The sequence below is a fragment of the Rhinopithecus roxellana genome, chromosome 5 (genome assembly GCF_007565055.1).
Source record: "Rhinopithecus roxellana isolate Shanxi Qingling chromosome 5, ASM756505v1, whole genome shotgun sequence".
Classification (NCBI taxonomy): domain Eukaryota; kingdom Metazoa; phylum Chordata; class Mammalia; order Primates; family Cercopithecidae; genus Rhinopithecus; species Rhinopithecus roxellana.
Genome location: NC_044553.1, coordinates 73,119,483 through 73,142,407, shown reverse-complemented (window position 1 = coordinate 73,142,407; position 22,925 = coordinate 73,119,483). Strand labels below are relative to the sequence as shown.

At 39.9% G+C, this 22,925-nt stretch overlaps 2 pseudogenes across 2 annotated transcripts; one reads left to right on the top strand and one right to left on the bottom strand.

Annotated features, from left to right (window-relative positions):
* Positions 1-316: 316 nt before the first annotated feature.
* LOC104665649 lies at positions 317-1,198 on the bottom strand (annotated as a pseudogene). The gene has a single exon (XR_004057372.1). The product of XR_004057372.1 is annotated as an NEDD8-conjugating enzyme UBE2F pseudogene (transcript).
* A 5,072-nt stretch (positions 1,199-6,270) lies between these two features.
* Positions 6,271-7,003, top strand: LOC104665659 (annotated as a pseudogene). The gene has a single exon (XR_004057365.1). The product of XR_004057365.1 is annotated as a splicing factor U2AF 35 kDa subunit pseudogene (transcript).
* Positions 7,004-22,925: the final 15,922 nt, after the last annotated feature.

The window sequence follows — 22,925 nt, the reverse complement described above, 5'->3', positions numbered from 1 at the left end:
GGGAAAAAAACTTTTCCTAATGTATCCATTTCTCTTCTGAAGCACACGAGCTGTCGCTATATAATACTTTGTGGCATTTTCTCAGTTGTGCTTGCTTTTCTCTGTATCAGGAAATGCACAGTAAACAGGCTCAAGCCCAGGTCTACTGCTTCTCAATGCCAAGCTGGCAATCGTTTGACTGTGTGTGTTTAAATGCATTGTTAGTTTTTTGTTTTGTTTTGTTTTTTGAGTTCATTACAACTTCTTAAGAATTTCACCAACAGCCTATACAGTACAAGTTCAAAAAAGTAAACATGTTAAGATAAGCAGACAACTCTTCAGAAGCCCAAACACATTTTCTTGCCATATTTATGTTGAAATTCTCCATCTACAATGAGCAGTCATGAAGATGATCTTCTTCAGGGCAACATGGTCACAGGACTGGGGCAATCCAGGGGACTGAGAGGGAGCATGAGGACGGGAGAGGGGGCTACCTCTTGCTGTTTCACGTTAGAGACAAACTGTAACACAGTCCATGGGCCTGCAATCATCCCCTTTTATCATCTGGCATAACGCTTGTTGTAGTCATCCACTTTATTCCGGAAGTCTTCCTTGTCCCGCAAATGATGTTTTGCAGCTTCAATATTCAGTGGATTATCAAAATTCAAAAGATCAGTAAACAAAGAGTTTAATCCCCAAACGACATCCTTTAATGTTCTTGTGGGAGCCCAGCCAGTGCCATCCATTGAATGTTCTCTCAGTAAACTCAGACATATTTCCCCTGTCTCTGTGATGGTGGGGTGCCAGATCTTGGTCAGGCATTTCACTTTGGGAGGCACCATGTTGTACGCATCGGGAACTTCAGTTTCAAACTGAAATTTTCCACCCTGGCAGTAACCCTCATCTGGGGTTACTGTTAGCTGAAAACAATGAAGCTTGTTTGGATCAGGAAAATGCACTTTACATGTACAAGGTAAATTAGCTTCAAGTTCTGCAACCTCTTTAACAAGCAATTCGTCTCTCACAGAAACCCTCCGAGTGGAGTCGGACGCTGTGACTGCTGTCCAGGACCCTTTGAGACCATCGTCACGCTTCAGTTTGCTTGCTAGCGTTAGCATTACTGCTGCCTTTACCCTGGGCTCCCCGAGACAGGCGAGGCGGGTCTGGTGCCCAACACCATGCCCGGCCCGGGCGGCTGCTGTGAGACGCGGCCCCTCACAGCCGCCGCATTGTTAGTTTTATTTTATTTTATTTTATTTATTTATTTATTTTTGAGACGGAGTCTGGCTCTGCCCCCCAGGCTGGAGTGCAGTGGCCGCATCTCAGCTCACTTCAAGCTCCGCCTCCCGGGTTTACGCCATTCTCCTGCCTCAGCCTCCCGAGTAGCTGGGACTACAGGTGCCCGCCACTGCGCCCGGCTAGTTTTTTGTATTTTTTAGTAGAGACGGGGTTTCACCATGTTAGCCAGGATGGTCTCGATCTCCTGACCTCGTGATCCGCCCGTCTCAGCCTCCCAAAGTGCTGGGATTACAGGCTTGAGCCACCGCGCCCGGCCGCTTTGTTAGTTTTAACTAAGATTTATTTATGTTCCATGAATGATGTTTCAAAGCAGGAGAGAAAAAGAGGATCAGGCATCACTATGAAATCAGTTCTTGGTAAATTGTGTAAAAGTGCAAACCATAAGCTGTCAAGAGGATTGGACTGGGGTAGCTTTTGGGGAATGATTCAGGTTTCTGTGGTGACTATTTTGTTCTCCCTGGAAGTTCAGTTGGTGGTTTTCTGGGTCTGATAAAAATTTCACCACCTGGTGAAGCTAAGCACTAGCTGTCTACCAGCTTTCTGGATATGGTTTCCTGGCTGTGAGAAGAAACTAAAATTACCGGCTTTCTGAATTGCTGGCCTTCTGGTTGTTCTCCAAATCTACTTTGCTCATTTCTGAGTCTTAGTGCTAGTTAGCTTGAACTAGTTAGTTAGTTCTTTTCTGAGTGTAGAGAAGTCAATTTTAGTGTAAACACAGTGGATAAGACCATGGACTTGGCAGTGGGATGGCCTGGATTACTCCCTGGTCTGCCATTTACTGGCCCATGTCTCAGCTTCCCCATCTGAAAATGGGGATAATATGATTATCTACCCGACAGGGGAGTTAGGAGCAAATAAGTAATAGGTAAAAGTTATTTAGAATAGTACCTGGTACATAGTGAGTTCTTTATTTTAGAGTGTTTGCAATGATGATTGTTGTAGTTGTTATTGTTCTGGTGACCTCATTCCAGTTTTTTTTCTCTGGGGAGCTGATCTTGTTCTGATATGGCTCAGATGGAGCTGACCTCACCTGCCTCTGTTCTGTGGGCGGACACATAGCCCAGACCTGGCCAATCAATGAATTCTCTCCTCCCAGCTACAGTGATTGCCTCAGGGATAGGAACATGATATAAAAGGAACATGATATAAATTGGTCCAATCAGGTGATTACAGAAGTGTGCTTAGAACTGTTGAGAAAGAGAGCTTATCTTTTGTTTTGGGGTGGTTAGGGAGTAGGATGTAAGCCAGAAGATGTGAGGGGCTACCATGTGCAGTCAGGTTGACACTGAAACCAGTGTAGAGGAAAGCAGAGCCAGGTGATGAAGGGAGAAAGAGGAATCAACTGAAATTGTAGGACCCCATAGCTCTAGCCATGCCTGAAGCCCTAGGATGACTCTTTCTGCACAAGTCCGTTTGTGTTGGGTTTCTCTCCTTGGCTGTTACTAACTCAGGCTCTCCTATGACACAGTCTATCTCCTCGACCCATTCATATGCACCCCATCCTTTGAGGCACCACACAAAGCTCACCCCTTCTGGAAGTGACGCTTCCTTTTCTAAGTTCCCACAGTACCTACCCTCTGGGCCATCAATCTAGTACTTATTATTCACTTTAGAAAGTATGCCTTTGCCAATGCAGCTATGGCATCTCTTCGGTGCTACAGATCGTCTCTGTGTTTTACTGTTTGGTGATCTCCATAGCCATTTGCACATCTGGCATTTCACAGCAAGCTTGCCAGTATTTATTATTTTAATTCCTTCTATCCACTTATATCCATCAGAAGTGGATTAAATACCTCGGTACGCAAATAAATGTAAGCATAGGAGTACATAAAGTCAACTGAAGATGGGCGAACAAAGTTATATTGTTCATGTAGGTGACTTTCAAGGTAAGAGCCCAGCTCCTTGTCACATGTGAGAAGCAGCAGTAGGTTGTGGACTTGTTTATATTTGTCCCATCAGGTTGTAGGTTTCATAAGAGCTAGGACTAGTTCTACTTTTAAAAAACTGTCCTTAGTGCTTGGCTCAGTACGTGGCACATTGTATATGCTCAATAAACACTGGTTGAGTGAATGCTACATGTTGCAGTACAGGGGGCTTCCATTAATAACTAACCCTTACCAACAGGTAAAGGAAATGAACTAAGAAAAGAATTGCCAGTTCTGTGAAGCCAACACCTTCTTTCCATTATTCTGAGCTCTTTCTACTATCACCTCATTTCTCCAAATTACAATAAATTAAGGCATTCCCAAGGATGACAGATGAAGTGTAATGACAATAGTATGTTTGGAATTTCCATGTCTGTAAGAAAATTGGTATGAATTCCAGATCCAACAAGGAAAGGCTTATGATCTTCAGAATGAGTGAGCGAAGGAATATGAAAGTTGAATCGTAGGTTTATAAAAAGGCACTGTATTGAAATGTTCATTATATATGCAAAAAATTCTGGGTTTGGATCAGTCTTTCTTGGTATCATTATACAGCATCAGTTCTATAGAAGCTTTAGGTGCTATAAACTGAGGAAAATACATGCCACTTTTCCTTTAAACTAGTTGATTTTCTCCCATAGAAAGTATGACTATATTAGTTATTCCCTTTCCCAACACAATATTTTTAATTCATCCTTTATTATTAACATGTCAAAATTATCCTAAAAGCTCAATTTATTAGGTCAATAGTCCTGAAAATATTGTTGCTCCTTCACCATAAAATGCAAGCTAAATCAGACAGCCAAGGCCTTCAATAATTTGACCCCAATCTACCTTTTCATAGCTGAACTTTTCCCCTGTCCCCCATACAAGCCTCTAATCCATTTACCTTTGTCTATTTACTGTCTCTTTCACTTGATTCATACCTTTGTTCTTCTGAATCTTTCTGCCTATTCAAACATGTGTTTTCTTTTAAGTAACATTCTTTAATCACTCCAACTAGAGGTAGGCTGTAGCGTGTATGGCCTGCAGCACTAGTTCCTTGTGTTGTCTCAGCATTTCGTGTGAATGTGTTCTATGTCTTTTACTGTAAACTTTTTAAAGGCAGGGATCACTCCTTAGATTTACCAATATTATTCTTTCTTTCTTTTCTTTTGAGATGGGGTCTCACTCTTTTGCCCAGGCTGGAGTGCAGTGGTACAATCATGGCTCACTGCAGCCTCAACCTCCCTGAGCTCAGGTGATCCTCCCAACTCAGCCTCCTGAGTAGCTGGGACTACAGGTGTGTGCCACCATGCCCAGTTAATTTTGCTGTATTTTTGGTAGAGATGGGTTTTCAACATGTGGCCCAGGCTGGTCTCAAACTCCTGGGCTGAAGCACTCCACCAGCCTCAGCTTCCCCAAGTGCTTGGATTACAGGCGTGAGTCACTGTGCCTGGCTCCTCCTTGCATTTTTCTTTACATATAAATTATTTCAATGATTATTATGGTAATAACTCTGGTATTACATAGCTAAGGATTTTCACTGTTCATGTCTGGGGAGGTTTTGTCTTTTCTCAGGCAGTAATGCCAAGTGCAATAAAGTTTTCAAATTTATAAATATCCTTCATGATTAAAGTTAATCAAAATTGCTTTCCAAATTTTCTGTTTCACAAAGATCTTAATCAACTGAGAGCTTTGCAAATCAATAAGCAAAAGACAAAATACCTAACAGAAAATTGAGAATGGGATTTTTATAACTTAATTGCTACTAAAATATGAAAAGATGCCAATCTTTACTTAAAATTAAGGGTGAGAAAATAAAAAATGAGATTCCATCTTTCCACTTTGAGACTAATGAAAATTTTTAAAATTTAAAATTGCCAGTTAACAGTGTGGGGAAAGGTGTAGGGAACTTGGAACCTCTATATACACTGTCGGTGGGAGTACAAATTTGGTATAATGACTTTGGAGGACTATTTAGCAATATACCTGAAAATTTAAAATTCACCTAATCTGGCCAGGTGTGGTGGCGCATGTCTGTAATCCCAGCATTTTGAGAGGCCGAGGTGGGCGGATCACCTGAGATCAGGAGTTCAAGACCATCCTGGCCAACATGGTGAAAATCCATCTCTACTAAAAGATACAAAAATTAGGTAGGCCTGGTGACAGACGCCTGTAATCCCAGCTACTCAGAAGGCTGAGGCAGGGAGAATTGCTTGAACCCAGGAGGTGGAGTTGCAGTGAACCAAGCTTGCACCACTGCACTCCAGCCTGGGCAACAAAGCGAGACTCTATCTCAAAATAAACATAAATAAAAAATAATTCAATAAAATAAAATAAAATAAAATTTACCTAATCTTAGATTGAAGAAGTCTACTTTTGGGAATATATATATATATATATATGTGTGTGTGTGTGTGTGTGTGTGTGTGTGTGTGTATGTGTATATATATACAGTTATTTAAATGCATAAACATATGTATATGTAAAAAGATGTTCATTGTGGTAGTATATATAATAGCAAAAGACTACCTAATGCTCTTCAGTAGGGGATTAACCCGAGGTTAAGCAGCAGCTGTGGTGGGACCAGGATTTGAATCCAGGCAACCTAACTTCACATTTACAAATGCAACGGTTTACTGCTGTCAACTGAACTAGGGCCATTTTCTTAGAAGCTTAAAATGCTCTATTAAACGTTGTTCTGGGTTTTGGCCAGAAGGAAGAGTAGTTAGAAATATGTCATAAACATTACTAAAGTCATGCAACCAGTCAGAAACAGAGACAAGATTAGAATTCCCATGTTCTTGAGTCTCAATCTAGAAAGCACCCTGCTATTTCTCATTTCAGTTTTGAGTTGACACATTTAACTTAGTTGCATGTCTGTAAAAAAAAAAAAAGGTTCTAATGAATCTTTCAAGGTGTTCTGCTAGCTGCTCTGTTTTGAAGTATATCTGATGCATGCTTTATATATTAGATTAATTAAAAACACGTCCATTACTTCGGGGCCTTTGGTGGATTTTTAAAGGAAGCATACGACATATTCAACCCAGCAGTTAAGATTCTCCACAGGTCTCTCGCGGGCGTCGGCGGGTGGGACACGGCGGAGTATCCGGCCTCCATCTTCGGCACCGAGAAAGACAAAGTCAGCTGTTCATTTTACTTCAAAACTGGAGCATGTCGTCATGGAGACAGGTGCTCTCGGTTGCACAATAAACCGACGTTTAGCCAGACCATTGGCCTCTTGAACATTTCCCCTAACCCTCAAAACTCTTCCCAGTCGGCCGACGGTTTGCGCTGTGCCGTGAGCGATGCTAAGATGCAGGAACACTGTGATGAATTTTTTGAGGAGATTTTTACAGAAATGGAGGAGAAGTATGGGGAAGCTGAGGAGACGAACGTCTGTGACAAGCTGGGAGGCCACCTGGTGGGGAGCGTGTACGGCAAGTTTCGCCGTGAGGCAGATGCGGAAAAGGCTGTGACTGACTTGAACAACCGTTGGTTTAACGGACAGCCGAGCCACGCCGAGCCGTCACCTGAGACGGACTTCAGAGAAGCCTGCCGCCATGGGAGAATATTCGCTCACGAGGCGGCTTCTGCGGCTTCATGCATTTGAAGCCCATTTCCAGAGAGCTGCGGCGGGAGCTGTATGGGCGGCGTCGCAAGAAGCATAGATCAAGATCCCGATCCCGGGAGCGTCGTTCTGGGTCTAGAGACCGTGGTCGTGGCGGTGGCGGTGGCGGTGGCGGTGGCCCAGGCGGCGGCGGCGGGAGCGTGACAGGAGGCGGTCGAGAGGTCGTGAAGGATCTGGGCGATTCTGAGCCATCCCATTTTTACCTTATGTCTGCTAGAAAGTGTTGTAGTTGATTGACCATAGCAGTTCATAAGGGGATTTTTTCAACAACAACAACAACAACACAAAGATCGGTTTCTGAATAAAATTTGTAGTGATAACAGTAGAAAGACAACAAAAGATTCTCCACAAATATTGCAGGGTGCCTCACTAATCCCGGCACTTTGGGAGGCTGAGGTGGGCGGATCACAAGGTCAGGAGATGGAGACCATCCTGGCTAACACGGTGAAACCCCGTCTCTACTAAAAATAGAAAAAATTAGCTGGGCGTGGTAGCGGCGCCTATAGTCCCAGTTACTCAAGAGGCCGAGGCGGGAGAATCGCTTGAACCTGGGAGGCGGAGGCTGCAGTGAGCCGAGATGGCGCCACTGCACTCCAGCCTGGGCGACAAAGAGAGACTCCGTCTCAAAAAAAAAAAAAAAAAAAATCTCCATAAATAGGGATAGCTCACCTTTTGATGCCAGATCAAAAAGATGCTCTCAGTGGTGGGAGGGTGGGAGGAGAGTGAGGGATGACAAATTGCTTAGTACCTACAAGGTACACTATTCGGGTGATAGCTATGCTAACAGCCGAGACCTCACCACTATGCAGTATGTCCATGTAACAAAACTGTCTTTATACCCACTAAATCTAGAATTTAAAAAAAAGTTCTGAGGAGATAAGTAGACTTGACCTCTCTAACTCAAGATGCAGAAACAGAGCTACCACAGTTTTGCTTCCATTCCTTATGGCTCAAAACTTCAAACTTCTTTTGCAAAGGCAAGCAACTGATTCTTCTCCTGCTGGGCTTGAGTTATTAAACTTCCATTACATTTAGACAAAATGCAATTCTCAAAATAGGATGCAAACACAAGCGCCAATGTGCCTAGTAAACCAAAGGAAGAAAGAATGATTGAAAGTACAAAGATCTTTCAAAATCAACATTGGGTACAACAGATTCATGATTCCTTTTAGAAGTTAGCTCTGGAAGGGGCACTAGATGGATAGAACATAAAAGGGTTCATTTCTGTCTCCCTGACTCTGTTTTATAATTCAGTTTTAGGACTTGCCAAAAATATTCTAGGGTTTGGAAGAGAAAAAGGTAACAAGGTTGCAAGAGTGCAAGATTTCAAGAGTCATCTTTGAAAGCCAGACTAATATATCAACCTGGATTAGTCTGCCAAAAAAACGAAAATATAAAAACATTATAAATTAGTCACATGTCCATGACTGTAATCTGTTTGCCTGATGCCAGATGTACTTATGATAGGAAAAACAGGTGGCTTAAAAATAGCTAGAAAATGTTAAGTACTTATATAACACATTTTTTTGTTTTAAGTATCAAATGAGTTGTTATCTTATTAGGGTTTCCAGTAAAAGAAGTGCCTATGATTTAACTTGGACCAATGGTAAGTTTTCCCATTTTAATATTTCAGTGTTCATTTACGGAACTATAATACCATGTAGTACAAATCCGTTATTAAATCAATGCATTCATTATCTGAAATAAAAGTTGTATTCAATCACTGTATTTTGATAGATTAGACTATCGCACACAGGCAGGAGATAATGGATTGAAGAGAGTGTCCTTGAAGAGGAGGAGCTCATGCCTCCTTTCTTATACATTCCCAGGAGACAGTCCATTTCTGACACCATCAAGATTTCAGATGGCTGGCAAGGACTATGAGCCAGCCCTATGTGGTATAACAAATCAGCATATGAACGAGCTAACCATGTAACTAGTGAGAGAAAGAAAATGAAATCACTTCTGCTTAAAATCTCTCGATGTCGTCTTTTAACCTATTAAGGTGATCGGCTCAGGTGGCTTTATGGCGACCCAGTCATGTGTATGGTAAGGAGTCACTAGAAGCCATCATCAAAGTTAGTAAATCTATTTCTGCTCTCTGCAAGCTTTACTCACGTAGATTGATCTGCCCATCTCTCTTACTGCCCAACAATTAGGGAAAGAGGGAGGAGAAAGAATACGAGACCTACTAGGCAGATATGCACAAACAACACAGATCCAGAAAAAAGATGCTAATTGGTATTTTTACATTTGTATGCAAGAGGGAAATCAAGGCTCATTTAAAAAAATGCTCACTTTCTGGGCCAGGCACGGTGGCTCATGTCTGTAATCCCAGCACTTTGGGAGGCCGACGCAGGTGGATCAAGAAGTCAGGAGTTCAAGACCAGCCTGGCCAAGGTGGGGAAACCCTGTCTCTACTAAAAATACAAAAATTAGCTGGACATGGTGGCAGGCACCTGTAATCCCAGTTACTCAGGAGGATGAGGCAGAGAATTGCTTGAACCCAGGGGGTGGAGGTTGCAGTGAGCAGAGATCATGCCATTGCATTCCAGCCTGGGCAACAGAGCGAGACTCCATCTCAAAAAAAAAAAAAAAAAAAAAAAAAACCTCACTTTCCTGTAACTACCTACAACTTTGTGCACTGATTGGGTCTTCTTACATACTTTTGTGTTTTGGATGCTAGAATAGTCATCAGCATAGACTAATTTTGATACTGATGATCTCTAAATTCTTCTGGCAAGAGGGCATGGTTAATAAAAGTTAAAAAAACAAAATTGATTCATATATATGTGTGTATATGTGTATATATACATACATATATAATGTTTAGAATCAAAAATCAAATATGTATTTGTGTACTCTAAGAGAAAACCTTGTTAGTTAAATATTGATATGAGGGTCTGTCACTTAGTGGCAAAAATTCTTCAAATTTCAAATCTTAAAGATCTCTTCCTCAATTGTGGGTTTCTCGCAATCGTGTGCTGGATGCCTACACTACCACAAAGATCTCTGGGAAATGCTCTTTGGCAGCTGAACTTGGAAATTATGATGAAAAAACACTCACTAGCACAAGTTGTGTAAAAAGATGGTGATGCTACTTTCAGAAAATTTAATAGCTGTTTGCATTTATTTATACACATAAGTGCCATCACCATATTAATATAAACTGTTTCTATTAAAAGTCGAAGGAAGTGAAAAAGAGAAGAGGGAGATTCCTAGAGAAAAAAGCACAGAATCAGCAGCCTCTACCTTCCAAAACCATTTCAAAAATCACCCTACCCATCAGGAGGATTTAAAATTTTCCCACTTTATAAAAGGAAGGGAAATAATTCTCGACTGGAGAGAAGTGACCTTATGATCAAGCCATTGCATTGTTTCCCCACTTTTCAATGTATGAATAAAGAGGACAAGACATAGCTACCCACCTTCTGAAGCAAGGCAGGGCTGAGGTTGCACTAGCTTCATGTCCAGGTCACAGTCAATGTTGCATCTACCGTGTCTTCCACTTGCAGCTCAGATGCAGTTCTGCAACTGATGCATTGGATGGCATGTGATGGCTTTTTCCAGGTATAGTATCAGAGTGATTTATGAGAAAGGAATCAGAAACGGGTTGAGTCTTGCAGTGCACAGTGTCTTCATACCCTTGACTAAAAATGCTAACAAGGGGAACTTTGCAGGGCTCTAAAACAGCTCTCAGTCATACTGTGGTATATACAGTGCTCCCCGCTTTGGCCTGGGATTAAGATCCTTTTGAAAGGCTGGGCACGGTGGCTCATGTCTGTAATCCCAGCACTTTGGGAGGCCGAGGTGGGCAGATCACCTGAGGTCAGGAGTTCGAGACCAGCCTCACTATTTTTTTCATATGAAAGGAGTCATTCACATCAATGAGTGCTTTGTGGGCACTGGGGTCAGAAAATAGGCAGCCGTACAAGGCAGTAGGTACCCATTTCCATTCTTAACTAGGCTAGTCCAGTTGAAATGCCCAATATATGCACCTTTAAATCCCTTACTTAGGCTTTGAATGATTGCAAAAACCAAGTTTTGTTTACGAATTTAGTTTTCCTGTTTTCTCAGTGCTAGGGAAGGAGCACTTTCTTCTCTTTCTACTGACAATGAGGCTCAGCTCTTGACAATGTAAACTCTGTAAGAAACTCTAGAATTTTGACACATTGTTGTATTCACTCATTAAGCAACAAATCCCCTTTCCCAAATAAATAGACTTGAGGTCTAGATCATGAAGGCCTGAAGAAGTAAAGTTAGGTGCAGAAGAGCCGTCTTTTGAAGAAGTTCACCATGAAAACAGTGCACGGGCACAGAGTGGCTGCAGCTATTGCTTGTGAGGATAAACGAGATAATGGATACTCATGTGCTAAATTGTGTCTTTTCTCCACAACCCCTGCCCCAAATCCACATGTTGAAGTCCTGACTCTCAGTGCCTCAGAATGTGACTGTACTTGGAGACAGCACCTTTGAAGAGGTAATTCAGATAAAATAAGGTCACATGAGTGGACCTTAATACAATATGACTGATATCCTTATAAGAAGAGGAGATCAGGACACAGTATGCACACTGAGGAGTGACCATGTGAGGACACAATGAGAGGAAACCATCTACAAGCCAAGGAGAGAGGCCTCACAAGAAACTAAACCTGACAGCACCTTGACCTTGGACGTCTACCCTCCAGAACTGTGGGAAAATAAATTTCTGTACTTTAAGGCACCCTATTTGTGGTATTTTGTTATGGCAGCCCTAGCAAGCTAATACAGATTTGAAAGTATTGGTAATTTATGAAGTCTTATACAAATGTCAGTTATTATTATTATGTGATTATGTTGCACTGGAATAATGTTATTATTCTAAAAATAAGAGTGAGGGAGGAAGATGTATCATGAAGGAGCTGGGGAGTGGAAAGCGACCTGGACATTAAAAAGGAATGTAGTTGAGTAAAAATGGATTGAACGCTAGGTGCTTGGTTGTACCAAGATGAGGAAACTGTGCATTTTGACCCCTAGCAAATGTCAACATGATAAGGAAGATGCAGAAAGAAGCTCAGGGAGTGGGGGAAAGGCAATTACTACTTGTTGGGTGTGATGAGTGGAGGTGGGGAAGGGGGAGTTTGCAAAGTGTTCATAAAAATAACGTAACATTTAAGGTTCAAAAATGAAGACTTTTCCAAGTCAATGAAGTGAGGACAGAGGAGAAAGCAAGTTCAGCAGCACTGTTACATGAGTGTGCCATGTCACTGGGAAGAGCACACACTGCTGGCAGGACATGAAACAGAGGGGACAGTGCTAGGGGATAAGGCTGAGAAATGGTTGGCATCAATTTGTGAAGGGCCTTGAATGCTGTGTGAAGGGACCTGAACTTTACCATACAGACAATGAAGAAGAAAAAGTATATATGTATTTTATTCTCTCAATAGTTCTTTACTTTCTGATTTTATCTGCTTTTCTCACTTTTGTCTTCATACCTTTACCCAGACTTCAAGTGCTGTCTTTCCCAGTCCACTGGGTTCCATCAGCCAAATGTTCCTTTAAGTCCATCTTTTCTGAAGACTTAGCTGATTTTCTATTGAGTCCATTCTTGAAAGCTAATCAGTAACCTGGATGTCCTACCCTGTGTGCAAGGTTTGTCACCAATTTGATGGATCTTTTAGGAAAAGTCATTTTTGCAATTTGTTAAGAACTGACAATAATGATCATTTAGAGAGGTCTTGTCAGCCAAACTGTGATGGGGCCAAAACATAGATTAATTGGGAGAGTAAAATGTGTCTAAAAGTTGACATATACCCTGTTGTCTAGTCTGGGCATTCTCTCCCTCTCTGTGTCTGAATTAAAATAACATCCATCAATTATGGAACACAGCCAAACAGTTAAATATAGGTTATGAGATTAATTGGAAATGCATGCCAATTCTTGAACAAGTTTCAAGAGGAACCTTTATTGATTCATGTTTATATATCACAGGGAATAATGAAAGTCACATTCATCCTTTACTTAAAACAAACCCTCATCACATCTACTTAAATAGCTCTACAGAAACTTTTGACTATAGTGGGTAAGCTGTAACACTACAAAATATGCAGCTCACCAATTATCTGGTGAAAAAATGGGCTGAATGTCTCAAAAGACAGAAAAACTCTTATTACCACATTTTCTGCTCCCATATACCAACTTGTAAATTAGAAGTAAATGTACATGCCTCTGATCTCAAACTCTTTCTTCAGTACACTAATAAAATGCTTCCATATTGGCCAAGAGTTAGTTTTTATATTTTTAGAATTTATTCTTCTAATAAATCTAAAATATTTAGTACATAATTTTCATTATAGAAAGGAAATTCTTAAGAGTATCAGTATAAATGAAGTGGTTAGGAATAAGAACTCTGGTGTCAGATTACCGAGGTTCAAGTCCTGGTTCTCCAGTTTGTAGTGACCTTGCCTAAGTCATTTTTAATCTCCTTGTACCTTAGAGAATTACCATGAAGATTAAGTAAGGTAATGGAAGTACAATGCATGCATAGCACAGTAGTGGGTAAAAACAACAATGTGCTATATAGAAAAAAATTATTTTCTGCTAGATGCTGCGTTTCTAAATAGATTTTTAAAGCTCTAGTGTACACCTGTCTCTTTCCACATGGAATGAAGTGAGTAGACAAGGAAGTCATACAGAATGCCTGATCTGACTCCCATCTACAACTATAACTCCTCTGCCAGTGGGCAAGAAATGATAATGCTGATGTAATTGATAAGTCACAATTGCAGAAAAATCAGTTCATTTACAAGTTTCAACAAGTGGCTCAGAAGAAATTGACTTTTACGCGGCTCTAAGCATGGAGGTCAGGGAGTTTGTGTTGAAGAGAATACTTTTGAACCTTTGAAGCAAAGCAGATGTTCATACCTAGGCAGAAAGGTTTATTTTGGGTCTTACTGTTGAACAAAAGAGGTGCAAAGTGTAATATTAAAATACTTAGTCCAGCTTTGCACCAGGAGACTGTGTTGAGAACAGTTAGAGTGAAGATCTCACTCCTCACGCAGGGTGGTAGAGTTTTTGTTTGTTGATCGAAGTGTTAACCAGCATGCTGCACGGATAATTTCTTCTCTGGGTAAATGGGTCACAGATACGAGAAGCAGTGCAGGTACCACCTTGTCTATCTGGGCTTTCAGCAATGTCTGGAACTCTTAAGATGCAAAACCAGGCCGGGCGCGGTGGCTCACACCTGTAATCCCAGCACTTTGGGAGGCCGAGGCGGGCGGATCACAAGGTCAGGAGATCGAGACCATGGTGAAACCCCGTCTCTACTAAAAACACAAAAAATTAGCCGGGCGCGGTGGCGGGCGCCTGTAGTCCCACCTACTCAGGAGGCTGAGGCAGGAGAATGGCGTGAACCCAGGAGGCGGAGCTTGCAGTGAGCCGAGATCGCGCCACTGCACTCCAGCCAGGGGGACAGAGCGAGACTCTGTCTCAAAAAAAAAAAAAAAAAAAAAAAAAAAAAAGCAAAACCAGAAAAACAATGAGTTTTCACTGTTGATCTTAAACAGAGCAGGTACACAATCAACAGCTGTTCAACAAACTCATCTACCACTGCAAAGTTGATTTCTTTGGGGGTGAGATGTGGAAAAAGATTCTCCTATCTTTCTGACCCTCAGCACCCATTTTGTCTGGTCCTGTGGTATGTTTTGCCTGAGGAATTTTCCACCATCACATCAAATAAAACTAATGTTAAAATATTTGCCATGTCCTCAATTTTTCTGGTTCTTCATTTTAGCAGAAATTCTACTTATAATATGATTGAAATGAAAATGACTTTCTCTAGTTCTGAAAATGATATTCAGGTTATGGTTATTAAAAACAAAACAGAAATGGAACTCAACATTTAAGACAAAATCTAATGATGATAAAAATCAGCAATATCAGAGAGCACTTGCTGTTAATTTGGTGATGTTATTCAGAGAGGTGAGGCATGTGATATGGTACCATATAAACATGGGGCAGGGGAAAAAGTATATATTTTTATTAATAGTAAAAGCACAAGAAGAAAACAAAATTCTTTTCACAATACCATCCAACTTAAAAGTTCAATAAAAAATTCTCACATGGCAGTTTCCTAAGCTGAGAAATTCTTTTGTAACTAAAACTGTCATGAAGTTGCCACATTAGACTAATGACCTTTAGTTATAATTGGATAATCAAATTTTAAATTGTCAAGAAATGGAACTGAAATTCATGGAATTTGCCAAGAGAATAACTCACACACACACACACACACACACACACACACACACACACACACAATTTGACAATCTGAAAAATACCACAAGCTTCTATTGCATTATCCAAGGGCAAAGCAAGCACCTGAATATTCTTTTTAAAAGCATTTCCCTCCATGATCTCAGGATTAAAAAATATCTCAGTCACGTTTGATGAATTTGTAATACATTTGCTTCAAGTTTCCTTTGGAGTAATTTTATCAGAGATGATTTTCCATGAATTCGGTCCTTGGTATAGGTTATCTTACAGCTAACTTCTTATTGTAATGACATTTAACCACATACTTACAATGCTGCCCAGTCTCCAATTATTAACTGAGAATATGGAAGAAACAATTCTTAAACTGGGTGAAATTTGTAATGAATAGGAATTAAACATCTTTAATGTGTGTGGATTAAGAAGACTATCCTTTACTGAATTTATTTCACATTGAAATGTTGACATTAGAGGTGATATTGACAAAAGTGAGGCTGATCAATATTGAACCTTAAGGGTCAAAGGACTTCATGTTTGGTGTAATAAGCAACTTAGTTTAGATATTACAGTGTTTCAGTAAAGTAACAATTATTAAGGGTCAGGGGAGCTTTCCATTATAAACTGTAATTTGGGGAGGCTTGTATATTTCCAGTCTCCAAAGGAAGGTGATAGTATGATCAAGCAAGATGGTGGCTTGGAAATAAAGAGAAAGCAAGTCATTAAATTTGAATTTGAGGAATGAAATTATTTCCATTTTTTAGATTCAAAACTTTTCTTTTCTTATCATCTCCATTGATCTTTAATGAAATCACTAAACCCAGGACACTTTGGATGAAAGGTGAATCTCATTTAAAATTTTAAATGGCTGGAAATCTTTTCTTGTGAAAATTATCTAGCACATACAAGAAGTCTATAAATTACAAATACTACCGAAAGGAGCTCTGTATCAATTCAGCTAGATATGGTTCAATGAAACATCTTCTACACTTTCCACTTAGTCTCTGTGCAGAATGTTAGCACTACACGGAAATCGTTACTCTTCACTCGAACATACTTGATCATGTTTGCCTACTCAATTGCTTAAGATTTCATTTTTCAGCAAATATTACTCTTTATTTAACTAAGAAATAATGCTTTAATTATTTACTTAAAATTTTGTGTTGGACACATTGTGATTTGAACTTCAGAAAAAGCAAACAATAAGGTAAATATAATATATACCAAATATTTTATAAAAAAGAATGATGAAATAAAAAATGGGTAACTTCTTAGAAGTAGATATTGCCTGGCTTAGAATTCAACAACATAATTCATTCCGTTATTATTTTGTTAAATTAACACAAAAAAGTTTAAGATTACGGACTTTGGGTTTAATAAAAATTGCATATCTGAGCACAGAGGAGGAGGCCCTAGAGTACTAACTCCAGTACTGTCTGTCTATACCGGGCCCAAATAAACAAAGCTTGTGAATCTTCAAGTCCTTCCTTGGGCAGACACTAAGTGCTCTGCCCTCTTGTGACCCTTCGTTTTGGATTTAGAGTGTACAGAGACGTTCCAACAACAGAAGTGGGCATTGATCAGTCAGGGAAGAAGCCATGCACTTTCAGTTTCCATTACATTAAACAAAATACTCATTAGTGCTTGGCATTTTCCCAAACAGACACAATCAAGGTGTCCACTGAGGGCTTGCTGTCCAGTTAAGAAGTTTAAAAAGACCTTTTAGACGTCAGCTAGGGACAATTAAGAAATGGGTTAAACTATTCCAGGGTAAGAAGGCTGGAATTACTGGAAACAAACACATGTAGAAAATCAACTGAAATAGACAAACCATTTTATTTTTAAGATCAGTTAGATATTCAAAGAGACAAAGACTAAAGATTCCTCTGCTTAATAATTATTGCCCTCCTTGATGAAATCACAATACACTTTACTATGGGAGTATTCAGGTACATTAAGACTAAGTCACGTCTAGATATGTGGCAGAAAAAAAACCTGATGGAAATCTGTCATCACAACATAATTGTTCCTATCCTTTACTCAACAAGGAAACTAAGTGCTGCTACTACTAACAGGTCATAATAATGTAAGTTAGCTCAGAAATCCATATCCATTAAAACTGTTGAAACATGTTTTATGCTAAACATCCACCCCCAGATCCTCTTAGAACAGCTTCTAGAAAATATTACTGAGAGCAAATACTTGCATGCAGATCAGATCAACTAAACTGTTTTTCCAACTATTTCCTTCTTTCCTTCATTCTTTCTGTTTTCCCTGTTGTCTCTTTTTGCCATCCATCCGACATTCATTAAGTACTATCTGCCAGGTACTGTGCCAAGTGCCAAGCCTCTAAGAGTGAACAAGACAAACAAGAGTTATGTGTACATGAAGTTACAGTCTAGCACATGCTGCAAAAGCTTTTATATGATCTTTGCTGCTGTTGGTATTAAAACAACTACATTTGAGAAATCTTAATTCAAGACTAGTATCATAAGTTAAACTTCAAAAAATCATTTATGTTACCTGTTCTTCACTCTCTGGGTAGGGGAATGAGAAGCAATGCTTTTCATATCAAAACTTCTCTTACTATTATTTATTTATTTTTTTTGAGATGGAGCCTTGCTCTGTTGCCCAGGCTGGAGTGCAATGGCACGATCTCGGCTCACTGCAACCTCTGCCTCCTGGGTTCAAGCAGTTCTCCTGCCTCAGCCTTCTGAGGAGCTGGGATTACAGGTATCCGCCACCATGCCTGGCTAATTTTTTTTGTATTTTCGGTAGAGACAGGGTTTCACCACGTTGGCCAGGCTGGTCTCAAACTCCTGACCTCGAGTGATCTGCCCTCCCTGGCCTCCCAAAGTACTAGGAGCCACCGCACCTGGCACCTTCTCTTATTTTAAAGTGACATTTATCTTTGAACTTTGGCTGATGCAATCTAATTTACCAGGAAGTTCTAGGAACAAATGTTAAATATAAACTCTTTCTCAAAAGGATGCTGTGTAATCTTTTCACAAGAAGTGTATGAAAGAATAGGCAAAAGGAAAGAACGTATACTTAATGTGGAACATGAAAACCTCCTTGAGTTTGCCACAGTATATTCTCCCTGCTTTGTAAGTCAAAGACACCATTCTATCAGTACTTAACACCGATCTTTAAATCCCAGAGCTAATAATGCTTCCCAGCTACAGCTGGATGCATCTGACAAGCAGCATGTAGTAGGAAACCTCACAGGGGATAAGGTTCCTAACAGTCAACTGAGGGTTCAAATCCCAAAAGAGATGCCCCTGGAGTGCAGAGCACTTAACCCTTCGACCAGTACCAACATGACTATTCACAAATTATTGATGCTGCTAAATCCTTGGCAGATTGCAGACAGTTCTTGTATCCATTGAAGCTGAAGCATATGGCCACTAATGAGATAGATTTTTAAAAAATACATATACACATTCAGTCTTTGCTACATGAATGTAAATCCACGGAAATGCTAGAAGGTGATTGAACTGGATGGAACACTGTTAAATACATGCTTAGTCTCATGTTATGGATCATTTCCATTGACATCTATCTGCATCCTCAGTACAGTTTAATTAAAGCTGTCTGGAACAAGTCTGCCCTCTAAATGATCAGCAGTGCAATGAAAAGGTGAAATTTGAGGAGGCTTGAGGCCTTTTCTGTAAAGCATTCAAATGACTGTCTCTGTGGTTGAGAAGAGCAGCAGAGAAGAAACTCATTTTCAAAATTAGCTGGCCATTATACTTTTTTTTTTTTCTTCAAAAAAAGGCAAAGCTTCTTCTGATATCATCTTGAAATACCAGAAGCTGACTTAGTTAGTTATATAGCAGATCTTAAGAACTCAAACTGGACCATGTTCTGGTCCCAAATAAACATGTTTTTTTGACTTGAAAACAGTAAATACTGTAGCAAATTTTCTAAGTATTTTATTTTGCAAAACAAAATCCCCAAATTGAACTATTTTGCCTAAATAATCCCTTAAGACAATTTTGCAACTAGATGGCAGGAACATCACCTGTTAGATATTTTCAAACTAAAATGTTTATTGAATTCTCTGATGTTTCCAGCACTTGTTAAAGTACCAGGGGAAAAAAAGAATAAAATGTGGATCTAGGGCATAAGAAATGTGAGACATAAAAGACTGGATTTTAAATTTATTAATTTGTATTTTTTTCTGTGGCATTTTCCTTTATTATGATTTTATTTAAATATATATAGATTAAATTATATTTGTTCTTTAATTCCAGATTTAATAGTACTTTATAAAAGTATCAAAAATATTTCAATTTTTAAAGTGTCATTTTTAATATTTTTTCATTGGCTTTGCCACACAAATCCATCAGTTATGGTGTAGGCTTTTTCTTTTCATTTAATATTTATTTGCTATCTACTTCATATAGGACATTGAATTATACTCTGTGCCTAACACCCACTATCTGCCACCACAAAACAAAAATAGTCTCTCCCTGTCTATTATAACATGTTTATCCAGGATGGGGAAAACTTAAGAGTAGCACTAACCCAAAAAAGCATCCCTAAATTCACTCCATTCAGGAGTACAGATGATTTTAGCCCTAGTCAGATCTAGAAGATATTATAGTGAAGCAAATAAGCAATATTTATTGAGTGCTTTGTGTGCATTGGCACTGTGGTGGGAACTCTGGGAAATAGGATTCCAGTACAAGCTTCCTCAATGAACTTACAAACTGGGAAGACAGACACATTGAAAGTCATCAAGGAATGATGGAGTCAGATGAGTAAAAACTGGAGTGATGTTGAAAGGCATTTTGAAGAAGATGAAGCTTGAGCTGGGCTTTGAAGAATGAGGCCAGAGGTCCAGGCCAGAAATACCATAACAGGCACATAGGGGCTGAAGGGCCAGGTACAAAATTGCCCGGCCTGGAGTGGATGCTTTGTGTTGAGAACAGCTGGGGTCTAATCAGAACAGAAACTACTTGAGTTTATTTTAAACAGAAGGAATTTAATACAGGGAATTGACTTTAAAGGTGACCAAAGGCTGGGATGATGAACAGGAGACAAGATAGCAATTTAGAGATGAGCAACTTCGGGAAGCTGCCAGCAATGCTTTGGTTGGAATGACAAGGGAGAATAGAGTTTCCGGAGCTCAGAAACCAGGGTCACTCAGAGGATGATGGAACTAGAGAAGGCTTAACCAGTTGGATCTGGAGCAAAGGAGGAATGAAGATGCAATCATTTCCAGAGATCTGCATGAAGCAGAGAGAAGGAGAAATAACTTGACTTCTGCCACCCCCTAATCTCCCACCAATGTCTCTTATTTGCCAGGCCCAGTCTGAAGTTGACAAGGAGCCTAGGAAAAACATCCTGCAGGGGTCAGCTTCCCTGTGATACTGAACAGGGTAGGGGAAGGCGAGGACTATGTATGACAAACAGGCTAATGATTAACAAACAGAGACTAATGCAAAATTAGATAAGATTATTATAGTAGGACCCTTTTATATAATGGGTTATGAATATCAGGGACAGGAATTTAAACCAAATAGGCTAGAGGAAGCCATCTTAGGTTTTTGAGAAGGGGGAAGATAGAATGAAATTGAGATTTCAGAAATATATGACCAGAGTATGAAAAAAGATTTGAGGCAGGGTGACCAGTTAGGAGGGAGTAACAGATTAAAGATGGCCACAAGCTCCTTGACATTCCTCCCCTTGAAAGGTAGGGTATACTTCCTTTCCCCATGAATCTCAGATGGTCTATGGAAGAAGTGACACTCTGCCAGTAGTCTTTAAGAGGACTGGGAGATTACATTTTGGTATCTTGGAGTCCTGAATTGCCATATAAGAAGTCTAACTATCCTGCAGAAAAAGATCATCTGGAGAAGCCCAGAGAATACGGGGCAGGCAAAAGGGCTCAGCTGAATCCAGTTTCCAGCTGTTGCTCACCAAGGCACCAGACATGTGAGTAAAGCTGCCTTAAACCCTCAGGACAGGCCCAGCTACCAGATGAATTCCAATGACTGACTGTTGTTAATGAATCATTCAGCTGAGCCTTGCCTAAATTTCTGATCCACAAAATGATGAATTATAATACAACGGTCGTTGTTTAAACTCACTAAGTTTTGGGATATTCTGTTATGCAGCAGCATATAACTAGAGTGGAGGCCGTGCAGTAATATGAACATATCAAGATAAATCCTCCAAATTAAAGTTGTAGTAGGAATGGAGAAGAGGCACAATTTTTGGAAGAGATCCTGAGTTTTTTTGTGTTTATAATGGGTTGACAATTTTTTTTTTCTGAAGATGGTCACATAGCAAATATTTTTGACTTTGTGAGCCAACATACCTTTGTTGCTACTACCCGACTCTGTCACAAGGCAAAAGAAGCCACAGATGATATATAAATGAATATGTGTAGCTGAGTTTCAATAAAACCTTATTACAAAAACAGGTGGCTGACTAGCACTGGCTGTGGGACATACATTGCTGACCTCTGGTTTATTTATTTATTTATTTTTTTGAGAAGGAGTCTCGCTCTGTCGCCTAGGCTGCAGTGCAGTGGCCGGATCTCAGCTCACTGCAAGCTCTGCTTCCCGGATTTACACCATTCTCCTGCCTCAGCCTCCCGAGTAGCTGGGACTACAGGCGCCCGCCACCACACCCGGCGAGTTTTTTTTCTTTTTTTTGTATTTTTTAGTAGAGACGGGGTTTCACCGTGTTAGCCAGGATAGTCTCGATCTCCTGACCCCGTGATCCGCCCGTCTCGGCCTCCCAAAGTGCTGGGATTACAGGCTTGAGCCACCGCGCCCAGCCTGACCTCTGGTTTATAAGGTTTGAAGTAGGAAGGAAAATTCAACTGGAGATATGTTACATCTAGATAACACACAGGAATGGAGCTTTGTGACGTTTCAGGATGGGAGTATAGATTGAAGAATAGCTAAATATTCTGGAAGAGGGACTACAACATTGGTGTTATATGTTTTTAAGGTTGCTTCTGTTTTGTTGTTTCTTTGAAGAGACATTTGGATAGTTAGTAAACACACTAGTGGGTTCAGGAATTACTTTAATCTGTAAGATGGTTCCACTGAGCCAGGGAACTTATAATATGCAGACAATCAGAGAACGACATTAAACAGACTTTCAGTTACATCTAGGTCTGCTCTCAATGGTTTTCAGATTTGTACAATTTCAACCCAATATATTTTATGAGTAAATTGGACTATTCTAGAACCATTTTTTTTCTGTGTGTGGCTAATACCATTCTAATTTTTAATTTATATCACATTCATGATTTATTTGAACAATTATGAGTTCGGCAATATTTCTTGCTCATATTTGAAGAGCATCTATAACATTAATCTCAAAGTATTTATATCCTAAACTATCCTGAAAAGTCAATGGTTATTTTCTATAATTTATGATATATTGAAGACATTTTGTCATGCTATTTACTGTTATGTCATGGGAAAAAAAGTGTGACCTTTGAAGAAATAAAACAAGCAGTTTTTTAGTTCTCCTGCATATCTGTTAAGTTTATGGATATTTAGGCTTTATAAAACTTATATCAGGCAGCTGAACAATTTAGACTCACACAGCATGTAAATTCTATCAAACAACGGCTCTTTACCCTTTCACCTATTGCCCTACATATGCTTGGCACAGTGGTACAACTATTCAGAACAAACACTAATAGTCTGCTTAAAATCTTTAATATAAGTAATGCCGGCATGCTAGAGGATTCTAGTGAATATTGAAAGGGGTTTTTACCCATTTAAGGCAGAGAATGGCTTGAACAGTTCTGTGCGGAGCCAGAAAAAGAGCAACCTGGTTCAGAGGTGAAAGCTTCTTATAGTTCCTGCATTTGATAAAATACAGACCTT